The sequence below is a fragment of the Chlorocebus sabaeus genome, chromosome 14 (genome assembly GCF_047675955.1).
Source record: "Chlorocebus sabaeus isolate Y175 chromosome 14, mChlSab1.0.hap1, whole genome shotgun sequence".
Lineage (NCBI taxonomy): Eukaryota > Metazoa > Chordata > Mammalia > Primates > Cercopithecidae > Chlorocebus > Chlorocebus sabaeus.
The window spans coordinates 26,521,410-26,536,725 of NC_132917.1; the positions used below are offsets into that span (position 1 = coordinate 26,521,410).

Sequence of the window (15,316 nt, forward strand, 5' to 3'; positions counted from 1 at the left end):
CCATGTTGCTCAGGCTGGTCTCGAACTCCTGACCTCAGGTTATCCACCTGCCTTGGTCCCCCAAAGTGCTGGGATTACAGGCCTGAGCCACCGCACTTGGTCTATTTTTTCTTTTTCTTTTCTTTTCTTTCTTTTTTTTTTTTTTTTTTGAGATGGAGTTTCACTCTTGTTGCCCAGGCTGGAGTGCAATGGCATGACCTTGGCTCACTGCAACTTCCGTCTCCCAGCTTCAAGCAATTCTCCTGCCTCAGCCTCCCCAGTAGCTGGGATTACAGGCATGTGCCACCACGGCTGGCTAATTTTGTATTTTTAGTAGAGATGAGGTTTCTCCATGTTGGTCAGGTTGGTCTCGAACTCAGGTGATCCGCCCGCCTCAGCCTCCCAAAGTGCTGGGACTACAGGCGTGTGCCACCATGCCCAGGCTATTTTTTCTTTTTGAGACAGAGTCTCCCTTTGTCACCCAGGCTGGAGTGCACTGGAGCAATCTGGGCTCACTGCAACCTCCGCCTCTTGGGTTTAAGTGATGCTTTCACCCCAGCTTCCTGAATAGCTGGGACTACAAGCGCTTGCCACCATACTCAGCTAATTTTTTTAATGTTTTTGCAGAGACAAGGACTCATTATATTGCCCGGGCTGATCTCAAACTCCTGGGCTTTGTGATGGTCCCATCTTGACCTCCCAAAGTGCTGGGATTATAGGCATGAACCACTGCACCTGGCCTCACTTTTTTTTTTTTTTTTTTTAATGGCTAACTAGACTTCACAATTTGTTGCCCACACTAGGGTTGTCACTGAGAAGTATAAGGAGCAAAAAAAAGTGAAAAGAGAAGGATGAGGAGGAAACTTAATATTATACAAAGCTCCTGGGAATACTGGAGAGCCCCTTTCCCAGGGGGCACTTTGAGGAGGAACAGGTTGCAGCTGCAGAGGAAGGAACGTCTGGGTCCCATGGCTTGGCAACGGGCTCTTCTTGAGAGTCACTCACCGTCACAGGCTCTCTCTGCACTGGAGATCCGGCCTTCTGGAGGCTGGCAGGAGGACGTGCTGAAGCAGGAAGGGCTCCGCTTTGCACCAGGCAGATGTCCTTTGGAATCCTGGCTCTGTTGCTTACAGTAGTGTGACTTCCCAGGCAAATCATTTAACCTCTCTAAGTCCAGATAGCCTCATTTGTAAGATGAGCAATGCTACCTGCTGTGTGGAGTAGCAAGGATTAAATGATGTGTTGTAAAACACCAAATAGACCCGGGCTCATAATAGGAGTTCAGAAAGTGTGATTTTTTCTCCCTCCTCCTTTCATGTAGTCTTTAACTTGCCTTTATTCTGAAGTTTGTTAAGACTGTTGGGAACTCAGAACACATTTACTCATAAAAAACCAGTAGCCCTGGGCTTTGTGAGGTCTGACCCCAACCCCTGCCTAACTCACTATCCCCATTCTCTTCCCATCACCCTCATTCAGGGACTTGACTTTCAAGACATGGTGGGTTCTTCTGCTGTCTTCCAAATATCCCCTTGGGTTCCCCACCCACAAGCTTTTGCTCCTTCACCCTGGAATCTCAGACCTCTGCTTAGAACTGTCCATCAAATCAATATCCAGGTGAAATCCAAATTCTAGCTCCTCCATTTCCCAATGTTATGCAGAAGTGATTTCTTTCCCATCCAAATTCTTATTCTACTTTATCTGACCAAGTAGTAATATGAGCTTTATAATAAAAATCACAATATATTGCCTTTTGTGGCTGTTATTGCGGGGAGTGTCACATATTCTTATATCCCTCACACTGTTCAATAACCACTTTCTGTGGGATAAATAATAATAGCTGCATTTGTTGCATGCACACTATATGCCAGGCAATATGCTATGGCCTTCATATACATTTGTTCATGTAATTTCCACGACAAGCTTAAAAAAGGTATATGACCCCAGTATTCTGGGGGGAGCTAAGGGTCAGCTGGAGTAAGTCACTTTCTCAAGGTCAAGTAGATAGAAACTGAAGGAGCAAAGATTCCAACCCAGCAATGTGGGACTCCCAGCTCTGTGCTCTTTCTACTTCCCAGGAAATGGAGCCTAAGTTAACAACGACAAACCGAAGTCAAGTACTGAGGACATATGCAACCCCTGGTTTGGGTGCAACCTTTATTAATGTCCTATACTGACAGATGACGTAGAGGCAACCGTTTCTCTGACTGGGGAAGGTAGCCCAAGAAAGCTAAGAAGCTAGAGTCCAAATTTAAGGTCTACGAAACGCCGCAGAAAACATTTATAGTCACTAGGGGGCTCCCTCTCCCTTAAGCAAAAAGCGCAGCACCGCCTGCGCGCGGTAGCCTCTGGACTCCGCCGCCGGGAGGCCACTGGGAGTTGCACGCCACCTCCCTGACGCCCAGTCCATTTTGCCTACATCCCTGTTCGGGCAAAGCCCTGGAGAATTCACAGGGCAGTGCCCCAAGCTGGAGCAGTTTTCACAGCCACATCCCGGGCTGCGCTGGGTTGGGGATGCTTTGAGGTTCCCCTGGGGGCTCCCTGCTCTCTGCTCACCATGCAGAGGGGAGTTGGGAAGGGGAGAAGTGCAGACTCAGTAGTGGGTAATCCAGAAATGCATCCCTCGAAGGCCAGCCTGGCCTGGTCCAGGCCCTAAGCTCTCCGGGGAAGGACAGCAGGGAACCCCGCCTTGGCGGGCTCTGCGGGTCCTGTGCCCGGGTAGATTTTGCTGAGATGGGGAGAGGGGACCCCCTCCACGCCCCCGGAGTAGTGAACACCATTTTGTTTGAAAGTATCCTGCAAAGAGAACCCCTTCACGAGGCCATGGCTGCCAGGGGACTCCTCATCCCCACCGGATATTGGGGGAGCCCGGAGAGGGAGGGATTCTGCAGCTGCAGCTTGGGGGTCCTCGATGCTGCATTTTAACACACATCGCAACGCCTTTGGAATGACATTAAGTGCAAAGAGGCAAATGACTAATCCAAACTATTATTATAACTGCAGAAAATAACACAGATCAATGGCAAAGGCTTGAACCGGGATTAGCTAGGAAGGTGGGACAAACCGGGGATGATCCTTCCTCTTCTTTTTTAGATTTGTTTATTTTGGTAAATCATGTATGTATTTAAACATGAAGAAACAGGTGAAACGAATGTAAATTGGGTTATGAATAATTTCCAAAGGCTTCACTGTCCCTTGACATAAGCCAGAAATAAGACAGGCACTAGGCCTGAGCGCTCTGAACAGGGAAGCCCCCGCGTGGCCCTGGGCAAAATCTTCTCGGTGGAGAGAATGCACTCCGGGTTCGAGACCTCACAGGGTGCAGATGGAACTGCGGTGGCCCCAAGTGGCCATCACTTTGATCATGAGAACAGTTTTCCTATAACGCCCACCCCGCCCTTTGCATCCTGCAATCCCGCGGGCGTCAGAGCGGGTCTTGGCGCGAACCAGGCGGCCTCGGCGGGGTCCCACCGCGGAGGGCAGCCCGGCCGCAGCCCGGGAGAGGCGGTCGCGGCATTGTTTCGGCCCCTGGGGTGGGATCCAGCTGGGGGAGGGGAGGTGGGGTGTCCTCCGGAGCCGCCCCCCGGCCCTCCCCGGGGACCCGTGCCTCGGCGCGTCCAGGCTTTGTGATGTCCTGAGTCTCCATGGAAACCCGAGGGAACACGGAGCCGAGTGCTAGAGGGGTCGGTGAGTTCTCCGGCCGCGCCCTCCGTCCGCTAACGGACCCCGGCCCTGCAGCAGGGCCTGCCGGGAGTTGTAGTCTCTAGGCGGCGGCCGCGCGCGGCGCCGAGGATGCGGGGCGCCGCCTGTCCCCGCCTCCCCTTAACCTGCTAGCGGAGGTGGGGAGCGGCGGGAGGAGCCGGCCGCGCGGTGATTGGCGGAGGCCGCTCCCAGCCCCCACACGCGCCCCTCCCCCGCTCCCCACTCTGGACTCCCGCGCTGGGCGCGCTGAGGCGGCCCCCGAGCGAGCGCGAGTGCAGCCGCCGCCGCCCCGAGCACCCGCAGCTCCGGCGCCGCGGCGAGACGGAGACGGACCGAGCCACGGGCCCCCGCGGCCGCAGCATCCCGGAGGAGTGGGTGATGGCAGGGGGGTCGGTGGGCTTATCCGCCTCGGGCTAGGACATCCTCCTCTCCCCCTTCTGTTTCTGCGTGAGGCGCACAAAAGGGCGGGGAGCCGGGTGCGCCTGGGGCCCGGCCACAGGGGACGCGGCGGGAGGTGTGGTTTGGGGTTGGGAGGTGGCCATCGGGGTTAAGCCAGGGCGCTCTTGGGGTCCTCTTTGTACGCCCACGAAGCGCCGTGCCGGGCCCTGCTCACAGTAAGCGTTTAATGTGTGCTCGCGGGGTTGCAAAGCCCTGGGGTGAGGAGGCGCCTCGGCCGATGGGTTTCGCGCCTAGCACGCAGTGGGCCGCTCCCCTAGCCAGACGCTGTGCAGTGGACCGCTGGAGGGCTGGGCGGGGGTGCCTCTGGCCGGGGGCCAGTCCTGCCGGCCCCAGGATCTGCGCTGTCCCCAGTCCCACACACCACCCAGATACACACCCTCCGTCCTTCTCGCCTCCGAGTTGGGATCTGCCCAGCCTGGACCCGACCCGGCGGTCTGTTCCACCCGCCCGGCTAACGGAGCGGACGCCTGCAGAGGACTCGCCCGCCGCCTCCGAGCCTCCTGCCTGAGCCACAAAGGCCTCCTGCGGCTGCCCAGCCCAGAGCGGGCGCCGAGCTGGGTCCCTCGGCTGGAGCTCAGCGCGGGAGCCCGCCTTGCAGCATCGATCTCAGCGGGCACCGACGTCGACGCCCCGGGCCTGGGGACGGGGCTGGAGTCTGAGCTGGAGAAAAGCCGGGAGAGGGCGAGGGGAGGCCTGGGTTGAGAAAAGATGGGGATGGGGAAGGCTGGGGAGCTGGCTTGGAACAGGTAGTGGGTCTCGGGGAGCAGGGAGTGGGAACTAGGGTTTGAGGAGGAAAGAGAAGGGGCGGGGGCGGGGGCGGGTCCGAAGAGCGAAGGAAGGAGCTCGGTGCAGGTGGCGCCCGGCGAGGCTGGATCTGCTGAAGAATGGGGAGGGGAGGAGGGATGCAGGCGGGTGGAGACCGCCTGGGTTTGAGGAGGGAGGACGAGAGCGAGGAGACCCGCGCTGTGCGAGGGAGGGGCGCCTCCTGGGAAGGGGAGCCTCCCGAGGAGGGAGGGGCAAGCAGCTGAGAGGCGGTCTCAGGCCAAACGATCCTCAGCTGCAGGCGCGGGGCCCGGCGGCCCAGGTGGCCGGCTGGGCGTGGCCCTCGGACAGGGCCTAGGGACCCAGAATGGCAGATCCGGGACGGGACTGGGCTGGCTTGGTGAGGAGCTTTGTCTCCAGGCTTGAAACCAGCCGGTAGCGACTCGCTTAGGTTCTGTGATCTTCCGCGGCGCCCCCCGGCACGCCCTTTTCTCGAGAAGCTGAAAGGCTTTGCCCAGCGGCAGGTGCTGCCAGGGAGGCGGCATGGGGGACGTCTCCCTTCGGGGAAACCCAGAGAACAATAGCCGACCCTGGTGTCCACCCGACGACGAACCAGGTGCCCCCAGGACGCAAGGGTGCAGTTTTCGCGTGCCGGGAATACTGCCTGCGGAACCTCCGGGCACGTGCTGTCTTTGGGGCTGTGTGGGGGCCCGGTCCCGCCGGGAATCCCGGGTGGGAGGCGCTCCGCCGGCCTGGGGGCCTGCAGACAGCCACCCCCTGACTCCGGCTCGGGTGCCTTCCGGTGCAGCGCCGCCGCCCGCACCGCGCTGTCCACCCGCTACCGAGACGCGGCGTGGTTAGCTGCGCGGAGCTGCCGGGCAGCGACGCAGGTGCCAGAGACTGGAGGTCGCCTCGGTGCAGCGCGGGTTCCCCCGAGCAGCGGCTTTGTCTGCCGAGGAGGCCCGAGTCTAGGGGCTGCAGCTATGCTTTCTCAGGGGGAGCCGTAAGGGCTGGTGCGGATTGTGGTCAAATTGCTGAGAAGCGGGTGGAAATGATCCGCCAAGGGTGAGGCTCTTGGTTTGGGAGCCGCTGCTAGGGGACCAGTGCTTTTCTTTGCCAGTGACCACACCCAAGCCAGTGCGCCTCTTGCAGACTTCGCCCATATTGTCTACTGACCTAAGACTGGGGTGGGTCTGTGATAGGCGGTGGTTGCTTGCCCATGGGAAAGCAGATGAACCGAATGGAAGCCTAAAACAGGCTTTCAGCAGGGCTTTCCATGCACTCGGCCTCTTGCCCGCAGTCTAAATACCTTGCAAGTCACCGCTGCAGCGCCTTGACATGTGAAGTGATAGCCAAAGCCAGAACTCTGTGTTGCACTGTTGCTTTGATAGTTGGTTAGATGACAAGTTAAAGGTGAATCTTTAGTATAAAATTATCATTTTAAATTGCCATTCATTAAAAAAAAAAAAAGGCAGGAATGTTTTTGTTCCCAGACTGGGCAATACTTGGCATTGTAGAACTCACTGATGCCACTTACATTTGCCACTAAGTTAACTGAGAGCTCTCTTAACCCAGCCTTGAAATCTCAGGATTTTCTTTCTTAACGAGGTTGGTGCGTAAGGTGAAGGACTGTGCTATGACTGTTGGCTCTTGCCCACGACAGATGATAGCTGCCAACGTGAAGGCCTCTTGTCTGAGTGTCCTTTCTGGCCATAGGGAGTCAGCAGTAGGCTATGTCTTGCTGGTTTTAAAGGATGGTGTTTTGAGGAGGTGCCTCACAGAATTTACAAAACTGGTCTGGAAGGACTATCTGAAACATTGCTCATTGGTTGTTTTTAACTATATTTTAACCTAATTATATATATGTATATATTAATATGTATATACACACATACACACACATATATACACATACTATATTTTAACTAATTATATATATATGTATTTATTCATACACACAAACATGCATTCAGAGTACATAAAAACTAGGAATCTCAATATTAGAAACTCAGAAATCTGACAATGAAGGTTTTTTTCTTGTAAGAGAGTTTCAATGGGAAACATGTTTTCATAATATTACCCAAGGGAACAATCTCAGAAAGGAGGGTTTTGTTGGCTTCTTTTTTGTAATAATTTTATGGATTTTTTAAAGGATGCAATCCTCTTAAAGCATTCTGTGAACATCTATCCCAGTCTGTTCCTCATGGCAGGGAATCCACAGAAGAGGAATTCGGGTATGACCAGCCGGTTTTTACAGGGATGATGGAGAGAAAGCAGCCTCCCTCTCCCACCTTCCGCTGCTGCTCCAGCAAAACACCTGGAAGACAGAACCCAGAAAGGGGAGAGGCAGGTGGGCCCAGAGAAGGACTTTATGTCCCCAGAATTCCGGGGTGCCATTCTTGAGCTTGGGGACCTCGGCTAGGTACACAAAGATGTTCTTGGGACGTGAAGACCTGGCTGTTGTCAGCATAACCTCTCTAGGTGCAAACATTAGCAGGGTCATTGCATTATTCTCAATGCTGCTGTCTCTGGAAAGAATTCCACAGCAAGGCAAGTTTACACAGTTGACAAAATCAGGTCTCAGGACTTGGCGTAAACTTCATATGTGGCACTTCCACGTCTCTTCTCCTGCCATAGCTATCTGAGAATTTCCCCTTCTTAATAGCTTCTCTGGTCCAGGCTTCTGTATGATCTTGCATTAGCTCCAAGGGACTATAAGCCAAAGGACGGCATGACTATAGGCAGGTCTCTGGGGCAAAAGTAAATTGTGGCCAGGCACGGTGGATCATGCTTGTAATCCCAACAGTTTGGGAGGCTGAGATGGGAGGATCACTTGAGGTCAGGAGTTCGAGACTAGCCTGGCCACCATGGTGAAACTCCATCTCTACTGAAAATACAAAAAAATTAGCCTAACACGGTGGCACACACCTGTAGTCCCAGCTACTTGGGAGGCTGAGGCTGGAGAATCGCTTGAACCCGGGAGGCAGAGGTCACAGTGAGCTGAGATTGTACCACTGCACTCCAGCCTGGGCAACAGAGTGACACTCTATCTCAAAAAAAAAAAAAAATGTAATTTTGTGTTCAGATCATTTTCTTAGGGCATAGAAATACATTGAGAGCTGGAGAAGTTGGACAAGAGTATCTGAGACCCAGTCTATCTTCCTGATGTGAAAATTTACCAGTTTCTGATAGAATCTGGTCCTGTGTATCTTTTTTGTTTTCTGAGGTATAAAAACGTAGTCCCGAAAAGTCTTCTAAGACTTAATTCACAGGAATCCTGTAAAACAGGATATCTTTGTCAACATGAAGTCCTGTAGGGAAAACTTGGTATAATATGGGAACAAATAAGAATAAATGTGTTTTATCATTTTTCAAGTAAGCAGGTGTTTGATTTCATTGCACTGCTAGTGGATAAATGAGAATTTGAAAATCGCTTTGCCTTACTTTTTTTTTCTATGAAGATGAAAGATTGAAATACCATAGCATGAATCTTTTGTGAGCTTTGGTATTTATGTATAAAAGTGGGCACAAAGGAAATTCAGGGAGGAACATGGTGTATGATTTGTTCTACTTCAGTCTTTGAAACTTGTTTCATTTAAAATAAGCTGATTTAATCATTGATTGAACCCGAGCTTGCCAAGCACTCCCATCAATCACAGCCCTGTTCTGTACTTGTTCCCTCGCCTCCCTCCTCCCTCGTCACAATCCAGGCTCAGCGGTAGTGTGTACCGGAGGGAGAGCCAGAAAACCTGGGTTCAGATTTCACCTTGGTCACTTTCTGTTTATCTGTGCAATGAGGATGGTTGTATTAGGTTGGTGCAGAAGTAATTGCTGTTTTTGCCATTACTTTTAAAGACAAAAACTGCAGTGACTTCTGTGCCAACCTAACAGTATCTACGTAAGGGGTTGTTCTGAGGTTTACATGAGTTAATGGTTAGCACTGAGAGCAGTGTCTGGCGTCTCGTAAGTGCTCAGTAAAAGTTATCATCACCATCAGCAGCAGCATCATATTCTGCCCCTAAAATGTGTGTCCACAAAAACAACACTTTGATTCCCCATTTAATCGTTCATCCCAAGGGGCCATGGCAAGTTGCCGTAGGGATTAACAGTGGGAACAGAGCGAATGATTAGGACTCCTTTCTAAAACTCCCACCCTTGCAAATAGTAGGAATAGCTCTCTGTGGAGTCTGTTTCCTGGCAGCCTCTTTAAGCTCAGCTGTTTTTAGCAGCTGAGAACTTGGAGAATTAAGAGTGTTCCAGAAGTGCTGTGACCTCAGCTTTGCTGCATCATTCCTTTGAGTGGGGTTAGGCTGGCGTGGCTGGTGAGGGGCTGTTGTCCCGAGGCTATTTAGTTCCTGGTGTGGGGAAGAGTCATCGTGTTTGGTTGATGGCAAATTGTTGGGAATACAGATAACTCAGGTTTTCCAGCTAAGATATATGGAATTTTGTGCAACTTGGAACCACAGAATTATTTGTTTCACAAACACTTTCAAAGCACTGTGTGCCAGGAGTGGTTCTGATTCCTATGCATTAGGTTGCTGTTATTATCCCCATTTTGCAAATGAGGCAACAAAAGTAAAAAGGATACTCAGATGGGGACATGGCAGAGCCAGGCCTTGAACCCAAGGGGTTTGAATACCGTCTGTATCAGTTCTCCAGTATAACTGGAGTTCTCCAGAAAAACAGAAAATCAGTTGTCCAGAAAAACAAAACCAATAGGATTGGTTTATGCAGTTGGAGAGGCTGGCAAGTCCCATAACTGTGGGGAAAGCTGGCGGACTGGAAACTAGGCAGGAGCTCATGGTACACTCTTTACTTATAATTTCTTCTTTCTCAGGGAAAACTCAGTTTTTCTCTTAAGACTTTTTAACTAATCATATGAGGCCCACCCACATTATAAAGGAAAATCTCCTTTCCTTAAAGTCAACCACTCAGCTTGGGCAACGTAGGGAAACCCCATCTTTACAAAAGTTAAAAAAAATTAGCACAGCTACCTGAGAGGATGACGTCGGAGGATTGCTTGGGCCTTGGAGGTCGAGGCTGCAGTGAGCTGTGATTACACCACTGCACTTCAGCCTGGGCAACAGAGCAAGACAATCTCAAAAATTAAAAAATTAAAAAAAAAATAAAGTCAACTGATTATAGATGTTAACCACATCTACAAAATACCTTCACAGCAACACTTAGATAAATCTTCTATTGGATAATGGTACTATAGCATAGCAGAGTTGACACAAAGAACTAACTAGGCCAGGCACGGTGGCTCACACCTGTAATCCCAGCATTTTGGGAGGTTGAGGCAGGAAGATCACTTGAGGTCAGGAGTTCGAGACCAGCCTGGTCAATATGGTGAAACCCTGTTTCTACTAAAAATACAAAAATTAGCCAGGCATGGTGGCACAACCTGTAGCCCCAGCTACTCAGGAGGCTGAAGCACAAGAATCACTTGAACTGGGGAGGTGGAGGTTGCAGTGAGCCAAGATCACACCATTGCACTCTAGCCTGGGTGACAGAGTAAGACTGTCTCAAAAAAACAAACAACGACAGCAACAACAAAAAGAAAGAAACCCTAACTATAAAAGGATCCATGCCTTTAAACACTACCTCAAGCTGAGAACCTTATGAGTTGGGTGTGGGATTCACAGTAAACTAAATAATTTAGCAAGAGGCTATCCCATTACAAAATGGTGCACCTCACCTTGTTTAAAATAGAATTTGGACCTCTTTTCTCACCCATGTGGCTTCTAGCCCAAAATATTGCTCAGAGTAACCGTTCAACAGATAATATTGAAAGAATGACTGACTGAATGGTTTTAGATAATATTTTAGAGGATTTTCCAGCTACTGAGACCTCTGGCTCCGCATTAAAATTTTTTTTCTTTTTCTTTTCTTTTTTTTTTTTTGAGATGGAGTCTGTCGCCCATGGAGTTCAGTGGTGTGATCTCAGCTCACTGCAACCTCTGCCTCCTGGGTTCAAGCGATTCTCCTGCCTCAGCTTCCCGAGTAGTTGGGACTACAGGCGTGCACCACCACGCCCACCTAATTTTTGTATTTTTAGTAGAGACAAGGTTTCAACATGTTGGCCAGGCTGGTCTGGAACTCCTGGTCTCAGGTGATCCGCCTGCCTCGGCCTCCCAAAGTGCTGGGATTACAGGTGTGACCCACCGTGCCTGGCCTCCCTTTGAAATTAAAAATCATCTGGCCCATGCCCGGCACAGTGGCTCACACCTGAAATCCCAGCACTTTGGGAGGCTGAGGCTGGTAAGTCACAAAGTCAGGAGTTTGAGACCAGCCTGGCCAATATGGTGAAACCCCGTCTCTACTAAAAATACAAAAATTTAGCTGGGCATGGTGGCACGTGCCTGTAGTCCCAGCTACTCGGGAGGCTGAGGTAGAAGAATCACTTGAACCCGGGAGGCGGAGGTTGCAGTGAACTGAGATCACACCACTGCACTCCAGCCTGGGTGACAGAGCCAGACTCTGTCTCAAAAAAAAAAAAAAAAAAAAAAAAAAAATCATCTGACCCAAGTAAGATTGAGTTTTTGTGAATGACTAGATTCTTTTAGGAAGAAAGGAGAACTTCTGCATTCTCAGTTGTGCATGTGTCACTCCCCACTACCTAACATCTGTCCACTTTCATTGGTTCAGCAAAGGGTTTGGGGTCTGCTGTTGCCTGGACTCCCTGTGAATGTGTGTCTCCCACCCATTAGTTGTGCCTGGTACTCAATCACACCATCTTTGTGTCACTCCAGTGTCTATTTCTAAGCTGCCCCTTTGTTGATTTCAAATCCGCCATGGGCTGGCTCGAAATTCTCAGGCCTTGGGTCTTTATTCTCCCTTCTTTTGTCTGGTCCTGTCCTTCCCTTTGTCCTTCTGCAGAGCAAGATCCACTATTGATACAGAAGTCGCCTCCTTTCTAATTTTTTACTTCAGATTTCTGACCTCGTAGATTGCTATGTTTGTTCTGTTATAAAATTCAAAAACAACCCCCAATTTTTTCATTTAATGTCTTTTTGCTCCTGTTTCCAGCATATGTGAAACACTTTCAACGTTAATGAGGTTATTTAAATTGTTTTAAGTTTGCCGTATTGTCAAGTGGCAATACACAAATATGAAACAGTCACTTTTGGGGGGTACAGTGGCTGAGGGTGGTGAAGTAAAACAGACAAACTGAGAAGTGTACAAACCATAAGTGTATAGTTTGATGAGACATACCCATGTAATCTGCACCAAATTAAGAAACAGAAAATTGGAGTCTCTGAGCCTACTATGGCTCAGAAGCCTGCCTGATTCAAAATCTTATTATTTAAAAAAAGGAAAAAAAGAAACAGAAAATTATCAGTACTCAAGGGGAGTCTCTAGTTACTTAGTATTCTTCCTCCATATCCTGACTCCTTACACATAGATCAATCAGCTTTGCCTATTTTTGAACTTTTTAGAAATGGAATCATGTAGCCGAAATTCTCTCACCAGTGGCTTCTTGTGCCCAAGGTTATATTTGCGAGATTTATCTTACTGTTGTATCTAATTTGCTCATTTTCATTGCTATATAGCGTCCCATTGTATGTATGTACCAAATGGGTCAGTTATGCTGCTAATGGTTGGATAGTTTCCGGTTTGGGGGTCTCATGGACAGTGCTGCTGTGAACATTCTAGTAGGTGTCTTGGTAAACGCGTGTGTTTCCGTTGGGTATATATATGCCTAGGAGTGAAATTAGCGGGTCAAGGGTACACACATGTTCTGTTTTAGTAAATTGTGCCAAATGCTAAGATTAATGGTGAAATTAAAAAAAAAAATCCTCTGAGGTATGCAATGCAGCTGATTAAACCAAAATCCTAAAGACTGGCACAATATTATGACTTGATCAGAGGTTGGCTTCCAACTCTTATTCTTTAGCAAAAAGTAGAACTTTAAGCTATATCTCTGACTCCACAGTAACCTACCAGTTAAAAAATTATATATATAATATATACATATATTATATGTAATAAATATTATATATGTATATATAATATATATATTATACTAATTTTTAAGAATTGTCCACAAACAACCAGTTGATTGGCTGAAATGAACACTTTTAAACTAAACAGTGTACATCTACCTTAGTCTTGCTTGCTGCTTTTTCTTACGAAAAAGATGAAAATCAGATTATAAATGCAACATTGGTCCAAAGGTCATTCCAGAGGTGTCCTGACAGCCTTGGGCAAGATTAACAAGTGATTTTTATTGTTAACTAATTTATATTTCTTGTATTGGGTCAAATAGCAATTTCGAATTGTGTGATTTCTGTGGCTTAAAAAAAGTCTCAGCTGGGCGTAGTGGCTCACACCTGTAATCCCAACACTTTTTGGGCCCAAGGTGGACAGATCACCTGAGGTCAGGAGTTCGAGACCAGCCTGGCCAACATATAGCGAAACCCCATCTCTACTAAAAAATACAAAAATTAGCTAGGCATGGTGGTGCACACCTGTAGTCCCAGCTACTTGGGAAGGCTGAGGCAGGAGAATCACTTGAACCTGGGAGGTGGAGGTTGCAGTGAGCTGAGATTGCTCCATTGCCCTTCAGCCTGGGCGACAGAGCAAGACTCTGTCAAAAAAAAAAAAAAAAAAAAAAAAAAAAAAAATCCTGCCAAAGGATCAGCTTGGAATCACAGAGTTTAGATTTCTTATTTGGCCAGACAGGACATTGATTTCTAATAATGGCTATGTTTCTTATTTCTTATAATCATTTCAGATTTCTTATAATGACCAGACAGGACACTGCCTTTTTAAAATTTAGGAATAGAATTATGACATATATCTTATTTTCTGTAGGTTTCTGGAAAAACTTAAAGTAGATGGATTTTTACATTTGGATTATAATGGAAAGAACCTCTGCAACTAATGAAAAAAAAAAAGATGAGGCACAAAGATACGAGCACTAAACTTTCGGCCTGTGGCATCTCATGTTCATGGCCAGTATCATCGTGTGGCTCAGGAGTGATGGCAGTGATGGTCATGACCAGTGTGGATAAAGGACAGGCATAAATGTGGATAAAGTTGAGGCATAATTATAGGATGGTGGTAATGAAACATGAGCAGCCAGAGGAGCCTGCCAAGGCAGTCATGAACTCCTAACTTGGCTGGTTTTTCCTTGTGCAATCCATTCACAGCCCAAATTGTTCCTGAGGAAGATTTTGTTAGCATGTGGTCTACCATGTTTGGTATTTGTCTTTATACAAACAAGTAAATGAGATCAGACTTAACATATCTTTTTTTTTTTTTGAGACGGAGTCTCGCTCTGTCACCCAGGCTGGAGTGCAGTGGTGCGATCTGGGCTCACTGCAAGCTCCGCCTCCTGGGTTCACCCCATTGTCCTGCCTCAGCCTCCCGAGTAGCTGGGACTATAGGCACCCGCTACCATGCCCGGCTAGTTTTTTGTAGTTTTAGTAAAGATGGGGTTTCACCGTGTTAGCCAGGATGGTCTGGATCTCCTGACCTCGTGATCTGCCCACCTGGGCCTCCCAAAGTTCTGGGATTACAGACGTGAGCCACCGCGATCAGCCCAGACTTAACATATCTTTAAACCCTCGACTTACTGCTTAAACTCTGAGTCCCTTAAGCACTTAGATATTTCATATTTCGTATCTTTTATAATATAGGATGTAATATATATATATTTTTTCGAGACAAGGTCTCACTCCGTCACCCAAGCTAGAGTGCAGTGGCACGATCGGGGCAGCCTCCATTTCCCAGGCTCCAGCAATCCTCTCACCTCACCCTCCCAAGTAGCTGGGGCCACAGGTACAGGTGGATCCCACCACACCCAGCTATTTTTTTTTTTTTTCATAGAGATAGGTTCTCCCTATGTTGCCCAGGCTGGTATTGAACTGCTGGGCTCAAGCAATCCCCCCCGCCTTGGCCTCCTAAAGTGCTAGGATTACAGACATCCGCCACCACAGCTGGCCTAATTTTGTACTTTAAAATATATGAATCTAATGCTCCAATATTTAATCAATTATAAACTACCCATAGACAATTTTGCTTGCTTAGCTAGTGTAATTGTGGCTGATTCCATTCAAGCCCTTGTCCATATGTTTACATAAATTTTTACAGAGTTGTTACCATGGCATGGAAACTATTTCATATTCTGTTCCTTCATCAAAACTTTTCCATGTCTCTACCTAATTTACAAATGGAAGCTTTTAAATGACAGTCTTCAGTTCCATTGGAATTACTAGATTCCATTTTTAAAATTCATTTCGTTTTTATATGTTATTAGATTCTATTTATGCATTTACTTATTGATGAACATTAAGGTTATGTCCCAGTTTTTAATTATTTTAGATAGTACAACCACAAAAATCCTTATTCATATCTTTGTGAACATCACATACATCATTTTCGTACCTAGCTGATAATATGTTTTGGAGAA

The 15,316-nt window shown here is 48.3% G+C and overlaps 1 protein-coding gene across 3 annotated transcripts in view; it reads left to right on the plus strand.

Moving 5' to 3' along the window:
• The first annotated feature begins 3,887 nt into the window (after positions 1 to 3,887).
• DPYSL5 (dihydropyrimidinase like 5) overlaps positions 3,888 to 15,316 on the plus strand; it is a 102,791-nt gene continuing 91,362 nt past the window's right edge. The window contains exon 1 of one of the 3 annotated variants that reach the window (XM_007971191.3): positions 3,888 to 4,049. The gene's annotated coding sequence lies outside the window, so the exon portion shown is untranslated. Of the gene's footprint in view, positions 4,050 to 5,220; positions 5,300 to 5,352; positions 5,516 to 15,316 lie in introns of those variants that run through there. The other 2 variants (XM_007971193.3, XM_007971192.3) reach the window with 2 other exon arrangements.